Below are 22,237 nucleotides of genomic sequence, written 5' to 3'. Positions count from 1 at the left end.
TGCCTCAAACTTAGGGACCTGGGGGAACCCAAACATAGAATAAGGCAATAAGGTAAGGCTTGCTCTCTCTCTCTCTCTCTCTCTCTCTCTCTCTCTCTCTCTCTCTCTCTCTCTCTCCAGTTAATTTCATTGCCAGCATCATCTCATCGTTTTAGTTTCTTATATTTTGACTTATGTTCCCTATAAAAGAGGAAATATCAACAAATAACCAAAAAAATAATGTTTTTTTTTTCAAGTCAAATGTGATCACTTAAGCTGAATACGATATTTGATCCTTTTTCTTTTTATATTAGTATCTACCACACATTTCCATAACATTTCCCTTTTCTTTGTGTTCTTTATCTTATGGCAGAATAATTAGAGTGCCAAGGTTCAAGGTATTGAATATTACGGATCAAGTAATCGATGCGAAGTGATCTAAGTGTAAGTGGTCAGATCTTCTGTTTCTGAATGTTTTAGGAGAAACCGTTACATAGTTGAGATACTTTTTGTGTTTCAAAATTACTCGATAAATGACATAACTAGAAAAAATTGTAATTTGCTGTTGTTTAAATATAAATAAGTAAATGAAGGTACCGTTAAAAACTATGAGTAAATGTTGTATCTGTATGAATATACAAAATACAAAACAACTGAGAAAATATAATTAATGTTTTTCCAATGAAAGCTGATAAAATTTTCAAATATTGAGAACTATTATTATTCAAAATTGAACCTATGAATAAAAAAAAATAAGGATACCATTTCGTATTATTAGGTAGTATTGGTGAGAGTTAAGCTACACTCACTAGGCTGTGAAATATCTTTATTTTATTGATAATAATAATAATAATAATAATAATAATAATAATAATAATAATAATAATAATAATAATAATAATAATAATAATAATAATAATAATAATAATAATAATATGCTAACCTATACTTTATATTCCTTCATTCAAAATTTTCATTTCAAGAAATAATCAACAATGAAAATAATCCAACTCTCGAATGTTCACAGCGCTCCACTGGGTGTTCTTCTTGTGTAAGTCAATGAGGCACACATGTTATAGATGAGGCAGCAACATATCTATGCTCTGTTAATGGCCCTTGCTATAGATGAGGCTAAAGAAACATAAGGCAGTCAACCAATCAATCAAGGCCCAATGGATATTCTAATCATCAAAAGCTACTGAAAGTATAGTAAGGTATCACCAGCTATTACTTATATCCACTTACAAGGGGTAATCAGTACTAAAGTTTAATGACCATAGTAATGAAAGAATGAAATGCATTGTAATAAGTAAACAAAAAAATCTACTGAGTAACTAGGTAATGTTAAGTTTTGGTTTATTTTAAAACGCTTTTGGTGTAAGGAGGGTAAACTTATTATTACCTTTTTTTTTTTGCATTTATTTATGTACTCACTTTCCAGTGGTTTTACTCACTTATTCTTATCCCCCTTTTCACGTGGGCTCTAAACTATTATAGTCGGTGGGCTACAAGGGGTCCGAATGCACCCCTCCAAACTATACACAATGGGTATTTTCTGGTAGCCCTGGTTCCTGGCAGTCAAATAAAAGATGTTAACAGGAAATATTCTCATTCCCACTATGTCCAAGTTACCGTTGTTTAACCTCTTCTGAACAACACGCCAAATCTGAGCTTTTGAGATAGGGAATTTTCAAGCTCAATAATTTCATTTCGGATTGACCAATTTAAATAAACTTGATATATTCTTGTAGGTTTGTGATTGTTCTACCATAAAATTATATTGTAAATTCAAAACCTTTTGTATAAAATCAGTCACATGAATTGGACATCAGGCTTTTCAATTTGCATTCTTTATTTACAGATTATATGAAGTGTTGGACAATAAGAGCAATATGGAGCCAACAAAGAAACGGCGGTTGGATACTCCAGCAAGCCACGGACTGGAGTGTATCCTTCACAAAAAGTCTCCACAAGTAAACAGTTTACTTATATATCAAAATTGAAAGATCATGACAAACGTTCCAGGCACATTAAGGACATTCAGAAGAAAGGCTTTCACAACCATTAGGCTCTTCATAGCATATGAGTGACACTTGTGAACAAATACCAGATGAATTGTCCGATCAGCATGGATATCACAAGGACTGTTCTGTAAACTCTACATCAAATCTGAGCCGGCTGAAAGACACCGAGTCTGAATCTCTTCTGTTGTATTGCAAAATGATAGAATCCCGGAGGTCATCTGTAGAAAAGAATCAAATTATTTTCTCAGCAGGACTGCATTTTTTGTAATAAAGAAGGGAAGAAATCTATCAAAGTTCGTGGACCCTAGACCACCGAGCAGACAAAGGTTTTGGATCGAGGAGGACGTACTGCAATTGAGGCACTAGCAAAGAATATAGGGGACTAAGCATTGCTCAGTAGGATATCAGGTGTTGATCTTTTTTCTGCTGAAGCAAAGTATCATCTGACTTGTCGTCTAGATTACTTGTTGCGGAAACCAGAATTTGGTGGTCTGTGGAGGTCAAAGAATGCACAACAGGTGGAAAGACAAACTGCTCTTGAGGAAGCCCTTAAAATGAACTTTCAGGAAGTGTGTAGAGTGATCAGTGATGAAATTATTAAGAAAAAAAAAATTGTGAAGTTGAGCACATTGTGAGATGTTTACATTTTACATCTCAAGGATACTCAGTTTGCAAATCAAAAATATCGTGGAGAAAACCTCAAATTGAAATTAAAAAAGTGCAAGGACTATCAAGGAGTACTAGGTTTCTGTCCTATTACGGCAGATGGCAAATTTAAGTCATACCTTTTGTTGAATCGCAAAATGGACACCCCTAATGCAATACAGTCAAGCTATCAATTAGGCTAAAGTGATAATGTTCAAGAAGTTGCTAGCATGCTAAAAGATGAAGTCATCAACACTTTTAAGAACACAGACAGTCCACCATGGCCTCGGATAGGTAGTGGTATAGCTGATGTGGACATTGTCCCGCATGAACTGCAGAAGTTCCTTACTTTAGTGATAAATGGGGATCAAACACCAAAAAAAAAAAAAAAGAGTTGTCAGATTAGTCAATTCCATTGGACAGGACATTTGAAGAGCAGTTACAAATGCCAAATGAAAGTTTCCAAAGCACGTCCTGCTTGGTATGACAATCAGACATTTATTAAGAAGTGCTGTATTCATTAAACTATTGAATCACTTAGGTCAGTGTGAAAATAACTCATTCCTTCTGGAATTAGAAACTGCCATAGTGCAGGCAATTGAAAACACTTCCAGTCATCTACCAATTGCAATCATAAGGAATCCCTCTCTCCCACACCTTTTTCACTCGGAATTTGACAATTATGAGTTTGTGAATGATCTCTCCGGGAAGGATCGGTTCATATATCGCATGGAATCATGTTGTAGGAAATCTGTGGTAAGCCTTGAGACGACATTGGTGGCAGTCAACCAGAGCTTGTAAGTCTCCCGAGTACTGGTCAGCGTGCATACACTCCTACTGCGATGGACCTGGAAGAATGCTATACTGGAAATCGACGGAGTTCAAAACTTGAAATCTAAACGATGGAAGTAGATGGCGCTAAGGAGGCCCTTGATAATTTCAAGATGAAAAATATGTTATGGTTGTTATTGTGAGTTCATGCAGCCACTAAGGAGCGGGTTGTGCTAGGCTGGAAGAGTATGTGTCTCTCACAGGGGATGTCCCTGATCGATTAACAACAGTGGAATAATATCCAGTGATAAGTTTTCCCATTACTGACAACAAAGCAGTTAAGGAATGTGTGTGATCTTCCAAAGAGTCCTCATAAGGAGCTGGACAAAAGTATGTTGTGACAACCTTTGACCTTGGAGTGTGCATGAAAGTCTTTCCTCTTGTATGGAAACAGCAAAAGCAATACGAAAATCACATAATCATGATAGGTACATTCCATCTTGTTGTTGGATATCTAAAGATGCTAGGCAAGAAGATGGAAGGCACTAGATTGTCTGTTGTGCTATTGGAAGAGGGCCTGATCTCTTCGGGGTCCCTTGGTGGTGTTATGCCAGGCAAAAACTATGCCAGGGTGATAAATTGCCACAAAGGGTTGGTGGAGGCACTAGAACGCTTATTATTGGAACAGTTTGTTGAGAGAAAGGTGATGTCCTTACTTTACATGTCAAAGGAATCACAAGATCGATTTGATGCCCCCATGCAATCCCCCAACAAAGAGAATGAAAAGGCTGTTTAAGATGATGGCCACTTAGCCTCTTTCATAGAGGCATACTTGACATTTCATGATGATGTATGCAATGGAGAGCTTGGCAAAACATCCACCCTTTGAATGTCGTATGAATATCACATCTGGCTAACACTGGACTTACTGCAAGCCGTTTAAACAAATGACTTTGCTGCATACTCACAATGTCCGAGTCTGATGCCAAATCTATACTTTAGTTTCGGAGGGCAAAACTATGCTCGATATCTGACATATTTTTCAATGTTTGTGATCAACATTGAAACCACTCATCCTGGTGCTAATGAGCTACTTAGCCCGAGAAATGCGGCAATGTCATTTTACTACAGTCCCGAGGTGCGGCTATCTTGACAAAAATACAATGTTTCAGAATCTAACCCATAACTATACCAATGTTTTTGTAATAACTTCGTGCATTTATCATCCAAATATTTTATCCTACATCTTGTTTGTTATTTTGTTATAAACCATCAAAGTTAATTTTAAAGAGCGAAGTGGCATCTTGCGTGATGGCCAATGGGTGAGTCTGGATTGTCTTTAATGGGTGGAAGGAGGGGGGGGGGGGTAGTATGTTGGGTATCACCCACGGTATCAGGGGACTGTTTGCGCCCGGCAGAGTTTAGCGATTTTTATTTACTACATTCCGTACTATGTAATGAAGGTTTTAGGCTATTTTTAACAAATAGCCTTTACTTTATATTGAAAAGTGTAGTGATGAAAAAAAATTACTTTATATTTTCATATCCTATGATATAGAATTGTATCTATTCTTGAAATAATAATGATAGTTTTAGTTCATGTAGTCACATTTACTATTTACAAAGACTTATTTGCTTTGTTTTTTTTCTTTATTCATAAATTGACTATTGTTACCATTGCAATTATTTTAAATTTGTTTAAAATGATATATCATATTTAGAGAAAATATATATTCTTATATATATATATATATATATATATATATATATATATATATATATATATATATGCATATACATATATACATATATATATATATATATATATATATATATATATATACATATATATATATATATATATATATATATATATATATATATATATATATATGTATATATATATATATATATATATATATATATGTATATATATATACATATATATATAGCCTATATATATAAATATATATATATATATATATATATATATATATATATATATATATATATATATATATATATATATATAGCAGTTATAACCTAAAAAGTCATAATTTTTAATGTACATAAAGAGAGCAATAATTATAATCATATTGAAAACATACTATTATTGGAATCTTGTATAGATAAAGATAGTAACTAATAAACTCATGACCTGTCCTATGTGTTCAGACTAATTACAATAGGTTTTTATATGAAATTTTTAAGCATTTGTATATAGTAATGCGTATATCAAAAGCATCTCCGCATATTGAAATATACAGTATATACGGTATACACAAAATATATACAAAATTCCTATTGTGGATATAAATAATGAATACAGGTTATATAAAAAAATTCTTTAAAAATATATTCTCTCTCTCTCTCTCTCTCTCTCTCTCTCTCTCTCTCTCTCTCTCTCTCTCTCTCTCTCTCTCTCTCTCTCTCTCTCTCAATATAATAGTAACTCATACTCCTTGTAAAAAACCCTCCAGTTACTTATAATGAAATATTTTGTAAACAAACACTCGCGGATATTCAAAACAAAAACATTCGGTATTGTTGTCGTAATTTAAAACTAGGCAACCACCGTCGTGACGTAGGATTTGAGAGTTGCCACATGTTTTATTTTCCTCCCTACACAATATATTACGATGTGATATCGTTAGTGTGTATGCGTATGCATGTTGTTATATGTTTTTTATTTTTCATCGTTTATGTTTCTAATATGTTAATATAAAACCAGTTTTAACTGAAAATAGTTACAATTCGCCTTTTTCCCTTCCAAAAAAGTTAAAGTCCATTTATGGTAAGGTTTTATATTATACATAATTATATAGGTAAAATGAAGTTATAAACATTCAAATTTCTACCAGAAATATTGTTTTATCATAAGAAAAATAATAAAAGTCGAATAAGTTCACAAGGAAATTTGCAAGAAGAGATTGAAAATTGCGCTCTGAAGAGGCTTATAGCAGTCTCCCATACAGCCGCTCAAGAGGCTAATAGCAGTTCTCGGGTTAGGAGAGGGGCCTTTAGTGTGGCAAGGTCTTTCATACTAGGCAATCGCTGTGCAGTGGACAAAACGATAGAAGAAACAATAATGAAACATTCTAAGTCTAAAAGTGGGTGTGGATCCTCATCTGGTGCAGGACTTACTGGCTTGAACACCAATTATGGTGCAAGAAAGCAGTAGGTGCGATCCTCCAGTCAGCGAGCAAAGTTCCTACAGGCTACATTCAAACTGGCAGATATGGGAGATGACCAATACACAGGCAATCGGCAACGATATGTCCGTAGTGCAGAAAGTCTCAAAGGTGAGAGACAAGTCTCAAGGACAGTTGAAGCCATCTGTAACTTCAACAATCCATTCACCATGGCAAACAAGGACTAGGTATATTGCATATCTTCAGGAGCCCCGGCATCAGCAGCAGTGGAAATTGATATTCTTAGGGCAGAATCAGCAGGCAGATTGTCTAAGGAGGATTTCATTACAAACATGCTGGCAGTTGGTGAAAACCTCTTTGAACCAATCAAGCGCTTAAATCTGAAAACTATGTCAGATATGAGTAAGTCAGTGAAAGTAAAAACATCTGCAAATAAGACAATTGTGTATAAGTAGCAAGGGAATCTGGCCTTTCAGCTGCTCGTCTGGTCACAGCAATTGCCTGATAAATTGGACCTAAAAAGATTCCTGACCTACCCTCTTGTTCCTGTGCCTTACAGCACTGGGGTTCCTGATGATTTCCTAGCCAAGACCGACAAGTCTAAAGGCCTCCACCATATTGTCAAGGATATGGCTGAGGGCGTTCTACCCAAAAATCCTGAAAAATGCCTAGTCATTGAGGATGGAAATGCCATCTTTTACTATCTAGAGGATATCCCGTAAAACTTTGAAGGAATCTCAGAGATGATCTTGAAAATGGCACTAAATAAGTCTCCTGTAGTATTTAGCACCGACATGTATAAAGATGCTACAGTGAATGGTGTTGAGCGGACACGGAGAGGCTGTGGTGATAAGCTCATTGTTGGTGGAGGAATACCAAACGTCCAAAGGACTGGAAGAACTTCTTAACAAATGACGAAAACAAGGACCAGCTGGAACAGGTATTGTTATCTACATGGAGTGGCAAATTTTTCTCAAAACTTTTGAGGGCCATGAAGTAACACTGATTTGTGAGGGTTGTGCCTATCACCTTCTGTCCGATGGGGACTCCACAGTGTCAACTCAAGAAGAAACAGACTCTAGGGTGATATTTTACTGTTTTACGCTCTGGCCAAGGGGTTTGAGTTTGTCAGAGTGAGAAGTCCAGATTCAGATATATTCTTCATTCTGATTGGACTGGAAATCCTCTTTGAGCCCGGAAAAAGAAACGAAAGACAATGTATCGACATCAGTAAAGCAGCGGATTCTCTGACAACACCTCTTTACAGTGCCCTTCTTGGCCTTCATGCATTCACTGGGTGTGATAGCACCAGTGCTTTCAAAGGCAAAGGAAAGGTGAAGATAGTGAAACTTCTTGAAAAAAAATGGGGTTAGGAGAATCATGGCAAGTCGATGAAGACATTCTGAGTTCCATTGAGGAATTTACTTGTGCTCTCTATGGGAAACCGAGGAATAAGAAGATGAACGAACTCAGATTTCTTCTCTTAGAGTCAGTGTTGTGGCAATGATAGAAATCTTGATATGACAAAAATCTTCGACTTGAGTGCACTTCCACCTTGCACTGATACTTTGAAAGAACATCTGAATAGGGTCAATTACCAGGTAGGCATTTGAAAAAGGGCTCCTATTGCTAAACTTGATATCCCCAGTCCAGTTAATGGGCATGGTTGGACCCATGGTGAAAATGGAAACTGAAACCAAAATAGACAAGTGGTGATATCATGCAAGTAAAGCTTGCTGATGTTCTTGATGTACTTGCGAGTCAACCTGATGTTGAAAGCGAAGACGACGATGACTTTGACAATTTGGAGGATATTTCAATTGACACAGACAATAGTGAGGATGAAACTGATGGTGATGATGATCTTTAAGCTACAGACAATTTGAACAAGATGGTATCTGGTGAATATCAATTTAGTTCACAACCGACGCGACACAATGGTTACGGGAAATATGATCAGACAGGATAAGGTCGCCACAAATGAGAAATATAATGCTGGCAATTTAGGATCATACCTGGTTTGAAAAAATTCTAGTTTGGGGCTGAGTTCATATTAAAGCCCTTGTGGTACCATTGTGGATGTTGTAAAAAACTTTCATGGGTGTGCTTTGAGGGTTAATGCAGGAATTAAGAGGTGTAGGTCATTTTATAAGTTGAGATATAGGAAATTTACATCCATTATCACTATGTGACCTTTGGCCCCTAGTGAGGTCACTGATTACAAAACTAAGAGACCAGGATCATTTTAAGGTCTAGAGCAATCATAAACTTACAAGAATATATCAAGTTTATCAAAATCGGACCATCCATAGCAAAGTTCTAGCACTTTAAAGCTCCTCTACCCCAGAATCCATATTTGACGTGTTGTCCATAAGAGGTTAAAAGCGTTTTTTTGGGTGAAATAAGAATGACAATATTTTTTTTTAACATCATATTGAATGTGAAATACCTGGAAATCAAGTCTCACAAGATTTCTGTGATGATTAGCATCAATTCAGTTTTGGTAAATGTATTTTTGTTTTTCATAATCGGTAATATTTGACCTTTTGACCTCTAGTGACGTCATTGATTACATAAATGATCAATCACAATATTATTTAATGGTATCAAAATCACAGACCTACAAGAATATATCAAGTTTACTTAAATTGGTCAATCCAAACTAAAGTTAAGGAGCTTCAAAGTTCCCTATCTCGAAAGCTCATATTTGGTGCGTCGTTTGGAAGGGGTTAATAAACGGTGTCTGGGACATAGTGGGAATAAGAATATTCCCTGTTAACATCCTTTACTTTATTGCCAGGACCCAGGGTTACCAGAAAATACCCATTAAATATAGGTTTTTTTGTGGTGGTGCACGTGGACCCCTTTTAGCCCACCGACTATTAGTATCTGGGGATGTCACAACTATATATGTATTGTTAATAGGTTGTATGATGGGATCATATAATCACTTCTTTCTTATCCTTTTTTCTGATATTTAACTTGTAGATGAAACCTTTGAAGTCTCACTATAGGATTTGAAAGCTTTTTGTAACATGTGAATTTACAACATGACCTCAAGACCATTCCTTCTTCTTCTTTTTTTCTCCGCTACATGAACACACTTTAAGATGAGTGAGCAACAGATTCTTGTTGTTTTCGCTCTTTCCTCTTGGTACCAATCAACTTCGTATTGTATAATCATTAAATCATATATCATATATTTTTTTGGTAAAATTACAGTTTCAACCATTATTGGGAACCTGGAATAAAAATATATTTGTTGCATCAGAAATAGTGTAGTTCCAACGGATTTAACGTTTATTTTGACCGCAAACCATCCGATTTTGAGATTTACTATGTAATTGGAGTTAAAACAACGAGTTGTCCCAGAATGCAGAAAGACCCTACTTCATCCCAACAATTATGGGGGACACCAGGTGGGAACCGGGGTTTTGGGTGGGTGGGGGGGGGTGTCAAATGATATTTGCAATAAATGAATACTTATCCTTCCACCACCCCTCCCCTTATACCCCACCTAGCCCTACAGGGGGGGGGTCCACCCCCCCTGTGACCCCCCCTTAAGGCCACAGTGATTTTCAGGGCACTACTGAACCTAATAAACCCACCTAACCTAGCCTAGGGGCCCTGTACCCCTACCTAGGCCCACCGAGGGGGGGGGAGCGGCTCCGCTCCCCCCCCAGTGACCCCCCCCCCCCCTAAGGCCACAGTGATTTTCGGGACACTACCGAACCTAATACAACCACCTAACCTAGGGCCCTGTACCCCTACCTAGGCCTAGCTCCTGCGACAACCCCCCCCCCCTTACAGCCACTACCTAACACATCCATCAAACCAAATCCAAAGTGATGGTACTGCTGTATACATCGTTATACTATCACCATTATAATATACTCTATAAATTAATGAAACTTAACTTAAACTGTTGGTTCATAAAGATGTGCTGGTGCTTTGAGGAAAACGTGAAGCCGTTGCGAAGGTTCCTTGGCATGCAGGACAATTTTTATTTTGTAAAATTAACTTGTGTCTCTGGCACAAATCCACTAGTTTTTCAATATTCCCCGAATAAGTTACAACAAATTCATTGTAAGTTAGGAAACAGTCAGGACAAGAAGATGGAATTTCAACTTCTTGTGCAACATGAGATGATGTGCTTGCTATGGCCTCCATGTATAAGAACTAAATGAAATGCCTGGGTAAGATAATGTATTGTCGCGCTGTGATTGGCCAAACATGTATTACGTCATAGTGGATAGGCGCTGTGATTGGCCAAACGTGTAAGACTTCATAGTGGACTAGTTTGTCTGCGGATTTTAGTGGTTACAGGGCTCATTTAAGCAAATACAAGACACAGTCAACAATAACAACAGACTTAGAAAAAATCTGGGAGTATGACTTGAGTAGCGTGAGTTTGATCGTCGATATATAAAGAACTAGGCATTTGCGACAGATAATATTTTACAGAAATACTACAAAAGACTTGCTTTACTCGGGAAATATATTATTATAATAGATTTCCCATAATAGATGAAACTGTAATAATACCATATTTTTTATGAATTTCTTGTATACCTAATATCTTAGATTGCGATTAGATCGTTTGAATATTATCTTCCGATTTTCTTCTAGAGAGGAACTCGATCTGTGTGAATAGTGATATTAAGAATTTCAAGGGTCGATTATTCAATAATCAGTAGTTGAAGGAAGAATTAGAAACTGACTAGCGGGTTTTTTTACCTGACGCAGACTCTGAAAATCATTTTTCCAGAAACTTAGTCTTTTCAAAAGATAATGAAACGTATAGTGTATTGTTTATTCAAGACAACACATACACATTTCCATAAACTAACCGTAAATACCGCAATTGAATTAGTTAATTTTCATTACAGCAGAAAAACATCAGGATTTACTAAACATCTGTGTTTACTCCTAATCCAATTTTATTCAAAACTATAGTCATATTCTGCTTAGGAAAGAGATGAAGAAGCAAAATATATTTGAAATCCTTAGCTATTTATCTAAATTTAAGATATAACATCTGATATAAAATATGGCTTTTAAGCACACAAATCATAGTTACCTACATAATTTGTAGAAATAAAATTCTTAGACCCTTTAACTGCAAAAATAATAACAACACATGTTCTTGTTTACAAAGAAGATATTTCTAAATTTTGGAATCCTGAAGTAAAGAACAAATCCATGATTGATGCACACTGACCCACTTAAGCAAACTCACAACCTTTAACTTTCTTCCTCTAGTTTAGTTGACAGTACAACACATGACAATATCCTCATAACAAGCTTTCTTCGCGTTTTATTCATTACTATTGATATTTCTCGTTTATAGTTTCTATTTTCTTTACAGAAATATTGAATTATTATGCAGAACATTTCTCATTTCTTTTCAATGAATTCCTTTTATCCTTTTTCATACTAATTTGGATATGATTAGGATAATAACTCTGTATACTATGACCGAATCAAATACATTGCTAATTAATTACCCTTTAACAATAGAACTTGAACTGACGAGTGCAATAGTTAGGTTTCTTGAAGTATTCTTTTGGGTCATGTAAGAGTTCCTTCCTGTGAAGGCTTATTAATTATTTAATTCATTGAATCATACACTATTAAGAAAACTGTAATTTTAATTAGAAATTGTCCGTAAAAATATACTGTTCTCACTGTATTTCAGTAAAATATACGCTACTGTAATTTTTACCCTACTTTAGTAATATATTTTACGGGTTGATGACCGTAATATCACTCTTTTACGTCGATATATCCGTTTTAAAAACCGTAAATGCCGGGCTACATTTTTTTCAATGATTTTTTTCCGGTTTTACCGCAAATTGTTAACTATTTGTTGTGTGTTTTTTTTTTTCTTTTTTTTTTTACCAAAATATAATTAGGTATGTTGGTAACTTTGCTTAAAACATATGAAGAAAAATTAATGTCTTAAACTTATACACCAACTGAGTCAAATCAAGGGAACTCTCTCTCTCTCTCTCTCTCTCTCTCTCTCTCTCTCTCTCTCTCTCTCTCTCTCTCTCTCATCGACGAAGAATTTCATAAGCACATTTAGACACTAAACCGGATCTGTGTCTTATTAAAATACTTATCACAAAATAGAATATATCTGACGTGCATTAATCTTTACTGGCCTATCCATGTCTGTAACATTTTAATTAAGAAGTGGATATTTTTTTTTTTTTTTTTTTTTTTTTTGTAGTAACTGCTTGCAAATGTGGGAAAGTATAACTGTGGACATTAAGTTTATATTGTAGTTGTAGGAGGAGTAATAAGAGAATTGTTTCAGAAGATAACGGAATTTTATAATAATAATAATAATAATAATAATAATAATAATAATAATAATAATAATTATTATTATTATTATTATTATTATTATTATTATTATTATTATTATTATTATTGTTGTTGTTGTTGTTGATAATTTCAAAATTTAAATTATCCTGTTTCTATTACTCATACGACGTTCAATTTTATCTTTAACATAAGAAGTACTTTACGACAGGAACAGAAAAGACAGAAGAAACTTCCTGATTAATAATCAATTAAGTACAAAACATTAAGTTTATTAGAATACGTATGACTATCTAATCTTAAAAACATATTTGATTTGATCACTCACAATTTCCATAACGTATCCACTTTGTTTATATAGTTTTATGGATTTCCGAACAGCAGAGGCATCTGTGGAGAGAATTATGAATGAAGCTTAATGGAGTCACTTGATCCAATGGCCAATAAAATAAATATAAGGGATGGGAAACTTCTGACAAATGTTTTGGCAGTAGAGCGTCAGATATTGTTTCTTGCTACTTTTAGAAAAATATATAGAGCATGAAACAACAACAACAACAAAAAAAGAATATATTTCGTTTGTTTTCGTTCAGGTAGAAACAATACTTTATACAATCAAGGTCGATACTAATGGTTTGGTACTTCGATGTGACCATATAATTCATAAAAATTGTGAAAAACTATAATCGTTTGTTGTTGATAAAAGAACCAATAAATCATGGAACCATGGAAAGGATATATCTGTTGTTGTTTAGAAAGGAGCTGACCAATTGAGCCACTGTAAAATTAATTTTATTGATTGTTTCTATAGGAACATATGGGTTACTAATATACAACAATCTACAATTTTTTTTTCTATTACAGGGACCTATAATCTAAATGTGTTGATTACAAAAATATTTATAAACTATACTATTTTGTTGTGCCAAAAGAGCCGAAAAATTATAGGTAAGATGCAGACAGCACTAGTTTAGTCAACTTGATCGTTTAAAATTGACCAAGCCCAATTAATTCAAGTACCAAATCACACACCCATTCTATTTACTGTTGGTTCAACTAAAACCAATAGAATATATAAGCAATTAAAATGATAATTTTCTATTGCCGTGACCCACTAAGGAGGAAGAAGTTCTCAATAATACCACTATCGCCTACTGGTGCCTTCCACGGGCTTGACCTCAGGCGCCTTAGCACCAGCCGTAGTCCTAACCACCGGACGAACACACTGATTTCTGATACCTCGAATCAATAGTTAAGAATCTGCTTTCGAAACTCTCTTGGTCTTGATAAATAGTATATCCCATTCCAATTATTTTCGTAGTCTTTATATAATAATAAGTATTATTTATTAACTGTGGAATCGCAGAAGGTATTTTCCCCGTGAATTATCAATGTTGGTTCAATAACTGTATATTAAGAGAGAAAAAAAAAAAAGTATTTCCCCGTTTAAACAAACACTCTGCGTCTTTACGTGTGGTAGCGAGTGTTAAACATTAAATAGCAGCAGGAAGGACTGCATGAACATTGACCAAATTCGATTTCTAAATTAACTTTCTACTTTTATAGCGTTACATCGAAAATTATTAAGAGTTTAGCATCTGAATAATCAAATGTGAATAAGACACAAGTCGGTGTGCAAAAATTAGAAATCCAAATTATATACACTTCTAGCATTGGCTACATGGTTAGACCTATTCCAATAATCAAGGAAGTATACTTTTCAGCTTGTTATTTCCAAAACATATGAGTTGTTTAGATAGCTGCATGATTGTAAACACGATTTTTCATTGTTTATCATGAACCAGTAGACAGATTGCAAAGGACTGTGTCCCTCGCATTATCAGAAGCAGTCGCACCAATGTCCCTTGAGCTCCGCCCCATCAACGGCCGTTACACAGGATGACGTCACCATGGGAGGATCTAGCAATAAAAACATCTGCAGCCATTCTTGTTTGGTTGTTTTCAGATTGCTAAGCAAAAAGGCAAGACTCAGGTTCTTGTAAGGAATAAATCGTGAAAATGGCTCAATAGAGGGGCACAAAGCATTTAAAGGGGATACTTGTCATCCAGCAATCTATGGATTCAGCAAAGCTCAAAACCCAGGAAGCCCAACTCCTCCACACCTAATACAGGACAATTTTCAAGAAGCGAATCGCCTGGAAACAGTCCTTATCGTTATTTGCTGTAGACCTTTTCCTTCATGAATATATATATATATATATATATATATATATATATATATATATATATATATATATATATATATATATATATATATATATATATGTCTGTCTGTGAATGTTATTTACTGATGATCATATCTCGAATATTTTTTAATATTAGTACATTTTATATCTTGATGACCTCTTATGTTCCTTTTCCGTTTCCAGGGTCATCAAATAGAGTATGAAATATACATGAAAGGAAAACCTTACCGTACAAAATGGATATAAAATTCAAATAAATAAAACTTAGAAATAGTAAAAAAAAAATTATAGAATAAAGGAAAGAAAAAAAAATGATAATTGAAAAGGAAAACAAAAATGTAAATAAAAAATAAATATGTAAGAGAAAGAAGGGGAATTTAAAAAAAATCATATCAATCTGAGAAGATATATCATATTAAGAATAATGTAAATACTGCCGGTCTTTATATTTAAGGTAAACTAAAATGACTAATATTTGTTTTCTTTTTCTTTTCATGACATCAAATTCTGTTTTTCCAAACAGGAATGCACGTTTAGAGGGCAGGGGGTTGGGTTATTCTTGATCAGGTAAATCAGAAAAGAAATTAGACAGGTAACTGCTGTATTTAGGTTTTACTCAATAGCTATATTTATAAAGAACATAAATGTTTATACACAGTGTTATAATAATAATAATAATAAATTTCTCTCATTAAAATATAAACACAAAAGCGATATTCTTTTCTGCTTATACATTTACATTTATTTTTCTTACATGTTATTAAAAAATTGTCTACTTTTAGTTTGCATTCGTATCCATTTTGCTCTTTTCCTGACTCCTAGCGTTATTCCCATTATTATTCTTTTTATATTTTTTTGAGTTAAAACTATTTTATGTTCTAATAATTTATTGTAACTCCAAGTTTCTGATGCAAAAGTAAATACTAGTAGGCTCTGTATAGATACTTTTATTTTTAGAGAAAGTGGCATATTACGTTTCATAATGTCCGTTTGTTTAACAAAAGCTCCCCATCCTATGATTATCCTTCTTTCAATTTTGGTCTTAATTCCTGGGGAAACCCTGTTTGCCTGAGTACATTGATTTACAATCTCCAGAACTTTGACTATAATCCTTATTTGATGTCTCTACATTTTCCTTGAGCATTATCTTAGTTTTAGTCATATAGATTTTCAGCCCTACATTTCTGCTTTTTCTATTGAAATCTTCTATCATCTTTGGCCACTCCTCCCATGGTTTACTAAACGAAATTAGACCAGATGAAAACCCTAAGTTAATAAGTTAATCCCTATTAATTTTAATTCCTACATTTTTCCCATCTGAATTATTAAAAAAGTCTTCTAGGCATGATGTCAATAATTTAGATGTGAGGTTTCCCTGTCTAAATCCTTTCCCAATCAGAATGTTCTCCTCCCCTTTATGTTGTTTCCTAATCTTTGTATAAACTTTTAAATGTTCAAACATAAGATTTATATATTCCTTGTCCTTGAAGGGCTTTTATTACTGCAGAAATATTGACAGAATCAAAAATTTTCTAATTTCCTATATATGTCATATGATCAGTTTTTAAACATCAGTTTCTACTGCCGGCCTGTTCTCATGGTTGATTACTCTCTAGCTGTCTTTTTATTCTGCCTAGTGTGATCTTCGTAATTATTTTACATATTACTCACAGTGAACTTATTGGAATGTATTTTTTCTTATCTTCTGTGTCTTCCTTTTTTTTTTTTTTTTTTTAATTAGTATAGAGGTAAATGTTCTCCAAGCTGTGGGTATAGAGCATTCTTGCAGACAGTTTGTAGAAGGTTAAGCTAGTCTTACTATCATGAAATATGTTCCAGCTGTTATTAAACTAATTGATAGGTCATCTTCTGCTGCCTTGCCTGTTTTCATGCCTTTTGATGTTTACTTTACTTCTCCTACTGTTGCGTTTAGTGCCGGCTCAGGTGTTTCATTATTTCTAATGGTGAAGGTATATCTTATATAACTATTGTATAGTATTGTATAGAAATGTACAATTTGGATCATTGCATCTCTTTTACTAATAATCTTTCCAAGTATGATGATTCAAGGCAATTGTGTATTGGCCACCTTTCACACTTCTTATTTTTATCAACTTGATGCTTCTCAATTTCCCCAATCTTTCCTTAATTTGGATATTGGTGTGTTTAAAAGTTTATGCCTTTGGTTTTTAGCTTGTTTATTTTTTGGATAGTTCTCTCTTTAAGGAAAATAAATTTTTATCCATGATTATTTTCCGAATGGGAATCATATTCATCTGAATAAGATTATATAAATATATATATATATATATATATATATATATATATATATATATATATATGATAAATATTTTCAATAGAAAGAGCAGAAATGTACGACTGAAATTGAATATGAATGAAACCAAGACAATGTTCAGTACAACAAATAATGATTTTGGATGAGCATCTATATTCTAGAGATTGATAATGAATATACGTAAATACGACACACAGTAAGTGTTTTCCTATGATTAGAGACCGAAATTTAAGGAAGAGTGTGCATGGGAGGGAGATCTTTTGGTAAACATAATCAGATTATGAAAAGTAAAATGCCTTGAAACATAAACTAGTTACAACTTAATTAGCTATGGAAAGACTAATACATGGATTAACTCTATGAGAAAGAAAAGGAGAAACATGGATACAAGAGTAATTTAGAGTAGAGAATATTAAAACATGTATGTGAAAGAAATATACATGGGCAGTACATATAACTGGAATGGCAGATCATAGATGGTCATTAAGACTAAATAGAATATATCCGCAGAAATTGTCAAAGAAGCAGAGGACGGAAGAGACACAATGAATTGCCGAATTAAGAAAGTTTGCGGATGTGGGATTGAATAGAAAGACCATAAAAAGACACAAGTTTTGTGTGGGGTTTGTGTGAGGCCTTTGTTTTGCAATGTAGTAGTAACATCTGAAGAACAAGACTAAAATTATGATGATGATTTAAAGCGACTATTAGATGAGTATTATTTCTACTTCTGAGACCTCGGAGGAAGGTAGAGATGTAAATGAGGTCTCAGGGAGTTGAAAGTCCCGATCTGTATGATAATCTCCGTAGAGTTTCCATTTCCTCCAGCCTTGCCTAGTTTATAGGTAAGTGCAAGACTGGCTTGAAGAAAAGGCCTTTCAAAGTCACAAGATATTCTCTTTACTTCTCTTTCGTTAGCTTATTAATGTTATCTTGCCAGTGTTTTATATATGTAATATAAGGAATATTCGATAAAGATTTTCTTTTTTTTGGGGGGTGGGGGTGGGGGGGGGGGCGGTGACATTCCACCATTTGAAAACAAAACATTTCTTTATTTCTTTAATGTTTTTATTCTTTGTTATTAGAATCCGGATGCCTTTTTTGTTATCAGATTACCCCTGCTTCGACTTCTTATTTAAAGATCCAGATACAATGGAGATAATGATACCTTTTTTTCTTTTGATTATTGAGTAACAGTTCATCACAAAATACTCTAGCTGATTTGTGGATAAGTGCAGGAATCTCTCTCTCTCTCTCTCTCTCTCTCTCTCTCTCTCTCTCTCTCTAAAATCACCTTACTCCCTAGCAGAGAGAGATATATTAGGTCATAGATTCTTGTCGCAACAACATTCGAAGGAACAATATACTTCAACACACTCTGAAGAGTCCACCAGAATGAATGACCCGTATTGCATGACTAAAAGTATGTGCAATTTAGTGAAGTAATAACAACATTGAGTTGTTGCAGGAAAGAAGCAATATCGAGAAATAGTATTAAAACTCAGTTTGTAGCATTACATTTAGTATTTTAACCGATATTTAAGAGGAAAATTAATTGTTTGTTTATCGTGTGCTATGATTTGATGATTAATATTTTGAAGAAATCGTTCATATTTTGACTGTTTTGCATTGGTGGTAATAGTGAGAAATCTATTCGATGGTAGATTTATATGACGTATGTTTATATGTGAGGAACGTTAAAAGATTAAGTAAGCAAAGATTTCTCTTATGGCGAGATGGAAAATATCTTTCCTTTTGCAAATAAAATTTCTAACTTACCTTTCGTAAGCATTTCTGAAAAACATCATCTTTCTTTTTTAGGAAATATGAATAAATAGTGTTTTGTATTAAAACGATACTTTATTTGAGTCTTTATTACTTTTTGTATTTAGAAAGAATCTACAAATGTATAATGAGCTTCCTCCAGTCAGCAACGCCTCAGTAGTACTATTGAAGTGTTTTGAATGAACGATGTTCGTCGTGTTCGGATGTGATTGGCGGAGAGGTTTCATTGCTATTCAGGAAGTGTATGGGAGGCTTTGTTCATAATTACAAGGTGTACGTATTGTATGTCTATGCTATGCCCATATAATATTTGTTATACCAAAGATATTGCTATAGAATAGTCTCATAATTTCTATTTCATCTAGATTTTTCAATGCATACGGCACGGGTCTTGGGGTCAAAAAATCATTTAGAACTATCCTTAGGTTTCGACACTTGAACTTCCTTTGCTTTTCTACCGCAGCTATTGTAATTTCAAAAACCTTAAACTTTTATAAAATATTATCTTAAGGAATTTTGTTCTTGCATTCATCTAGTGTATCCTTTGAAATATTTGGCAAGAAACTTTGAGATACTGTAACAAATCTACATCAAATGTGGTCGGTCCCTTATCTTTAATAGCATTTTCAAAATATATTCTTTTTCCTATACTATCATTATAGTACATACCCACACTTGAGATATGTTTAATACAATTAACATGTTAGATGGAGATGGTTTGGACATGTTCTTTGCACTCGCCAAGAGAGATTGGTTTACCAAACTTTCAACTGGCCTCCACAAGGCACTAGAAGAGTTAGAAAATCCACACCTGCATAACTGAGGACTATGGAATGTGAATTGGGAATAGATGAATGGACAAGTATTGATTTAAATGCTCATGATAAAGACGAATAGAGGAATCTAACCGAAGCCCTTTGTGTCAATAGGCGTAGGAGATGATGATGATGAACATATTAGTCCTTATTATCAGCCAGATGTGCAAGAATTAGCTGGTTCTCCTCACAGGATTGGTAGTAGTTCACTCAAACAGCCCTATTACCACAAGAAAGGTAAAAGCTTAGTTGCAATTACAGATATTATACCAGGTGAAATAATGAGCTTAGAGAGGGCATTTACAGTGCTTGTTGATAAATGCCAACTACTCACATATTGCTAAAAGTGTACTCAATAATGCTTAAACCATCTTCTCTGCCCCAGGTGTTGCAGGGTGGTATTTTGCATTAAATCCTGGCGTATGAGAAGTCTTTCAGAAGATCATTGGCTGGAGTGCAAGATATTGATCTCAGTACTTTCTCTGTGACTGAAACGTAAGGTATTTTATAAATAAATAGTTAAACACATTTATATTCAATCGAATAATATGTATCTCATAGAAACTCAAAAGGGAAAATCCTTTCCTCTTCAACAGTTGGAGTTCGACAGCAAACGAATATATAGGGGTTCCTCTTATCGATCTGTTTATCATGCGCATTTTGACTTGGCGTCTTATTCAATTGAAAACTTGGTAATGGATTCTGTTCTGGCGTTGTAGTTGGCAAATATTTAGGAAACGTATATTATGATGCACAAATTGGAATTATTGAGATTTCTCAGGTTGAACAATTGCAACCCTTAATCATGAATTAAGTAGGTCATACAGGTGTTTACGAAAAAAAGAATAAAAAAAATACTTTGAATTATATTGGAATAATTCCCAATGGGATAAATAGAGGGGAGCCTCCTGAAACATTAGATTTATAAAGTTTTTACAATATCAACTAAAGGGGGAGAAGATTGTTATGTATGTGACTTTTAGTGAATGACAAGTTTAAAGCTTATTAATTCCATAGCCCAATGCTTATCGTGCGCAACATCGTTGCCTCCGTACGCATATGGCTTTAATAATGCACGTGATTATAAGTACCGTTGCATTTATTTCTCAGTTTTAGTTTCTGTGTAACTTAACGCAAGATGGGTATATATCTAAAAGTTCACATCCATTTAAATAAGATAGGATTTTTTTACACATTTATACATTTAATCTCCCTTGATGATATTGAATCGCTTATGCTTATTGTTTTCTTACGATAACACTATCAGAGAATCATCTAGTAGGAACGACGTATAAAAAAATGTAACCAATAAAGTATCTTTAAATAACAACAGGAGTTATCATAATGTCCACCAAGAATAGAGGTAAGCTTTTCCTCTATACTGTAAAGCAAAGGTATTTGAATCTGTTTCTCATTGTATCTCTGGATACATTCAGACAAGATATCCTGTTCGAATATATAGGTTCTGCAGTAAATGAATACTGCTTATTCTTGCTATTGACCATCGTAATGTTTGTAACATGTCTATGCACATACCGTGAGGAGGTTGTCAGTGTCATCACTTAAACTCTTGATTCAAAAGGATTTCCTTGTCTCCGACGAATGAATCTCCTACCAAAGAATAAAGGTTTCTGTACAAATATGGATGAATCTATCTTTATAAGCAATTTGTATTTTTCATAAGTAATCAATAGGTTTCCTTCAAGTTGAAACTCCGGCCTCGACCTTCCAGCAGTACCAAAGCCTAAAGGTCAAAATTTCTTTTATTGTACTATGATGTTGAAGTCTAAAAGTGGTTTCAGCTTCGCTAGTCATACTTGTATTATAGGACCCAAGTTTGTATAATTTTGTAAGATAGGAATTATTCTGAAATTGTTATTTCTTTTGATTTTAATATAAAGACGCCTGAATCCTTAGCTCCTAAGGATTGTGCCATTCCTTGTAAGTTAACAAGAAGTTCTTTAACACTTGCTGAAGAGTCGGTATTCCGATAGCTCCCAAATTATCTGAAGTCCTTGAATGTCTTTTGGCATGACGTGTAAATATTCAGGCTGAAAGTTTTCATTTGTTGAATATTTTACAGTTTGGCTTTTGCAATGTCCGTGGAGCATGTAGTGACCTTCCAATTTGCATTGATGTGACCCTTGGTTGTGGTCAGGTATTTTGTAAGATTGGCCTTTATTTTAGTGCTGCCTTTGAACGTGCTAGTGAATATATCCTTTTGGTTAAATCT

This window comes from Palaemon carinicauda, chromosome 17 (genome assembly GCF_036898095.1).
Source record: "Palaemon carinicauda isolate YSFRI2023 chromosome 17, ASM3689809v2, whole genome shotgun sequence".
In the NCBI taxonomy this organism is placed as follows: Eukaryota; Metazoa; Arthropoda; class Malacostraca; order Decapoda; family Palaemonidae; genus Palaemon; species Palaemon carinicauda.
This window is presented reverse-complemented; position numbering follows the sequence as displayed.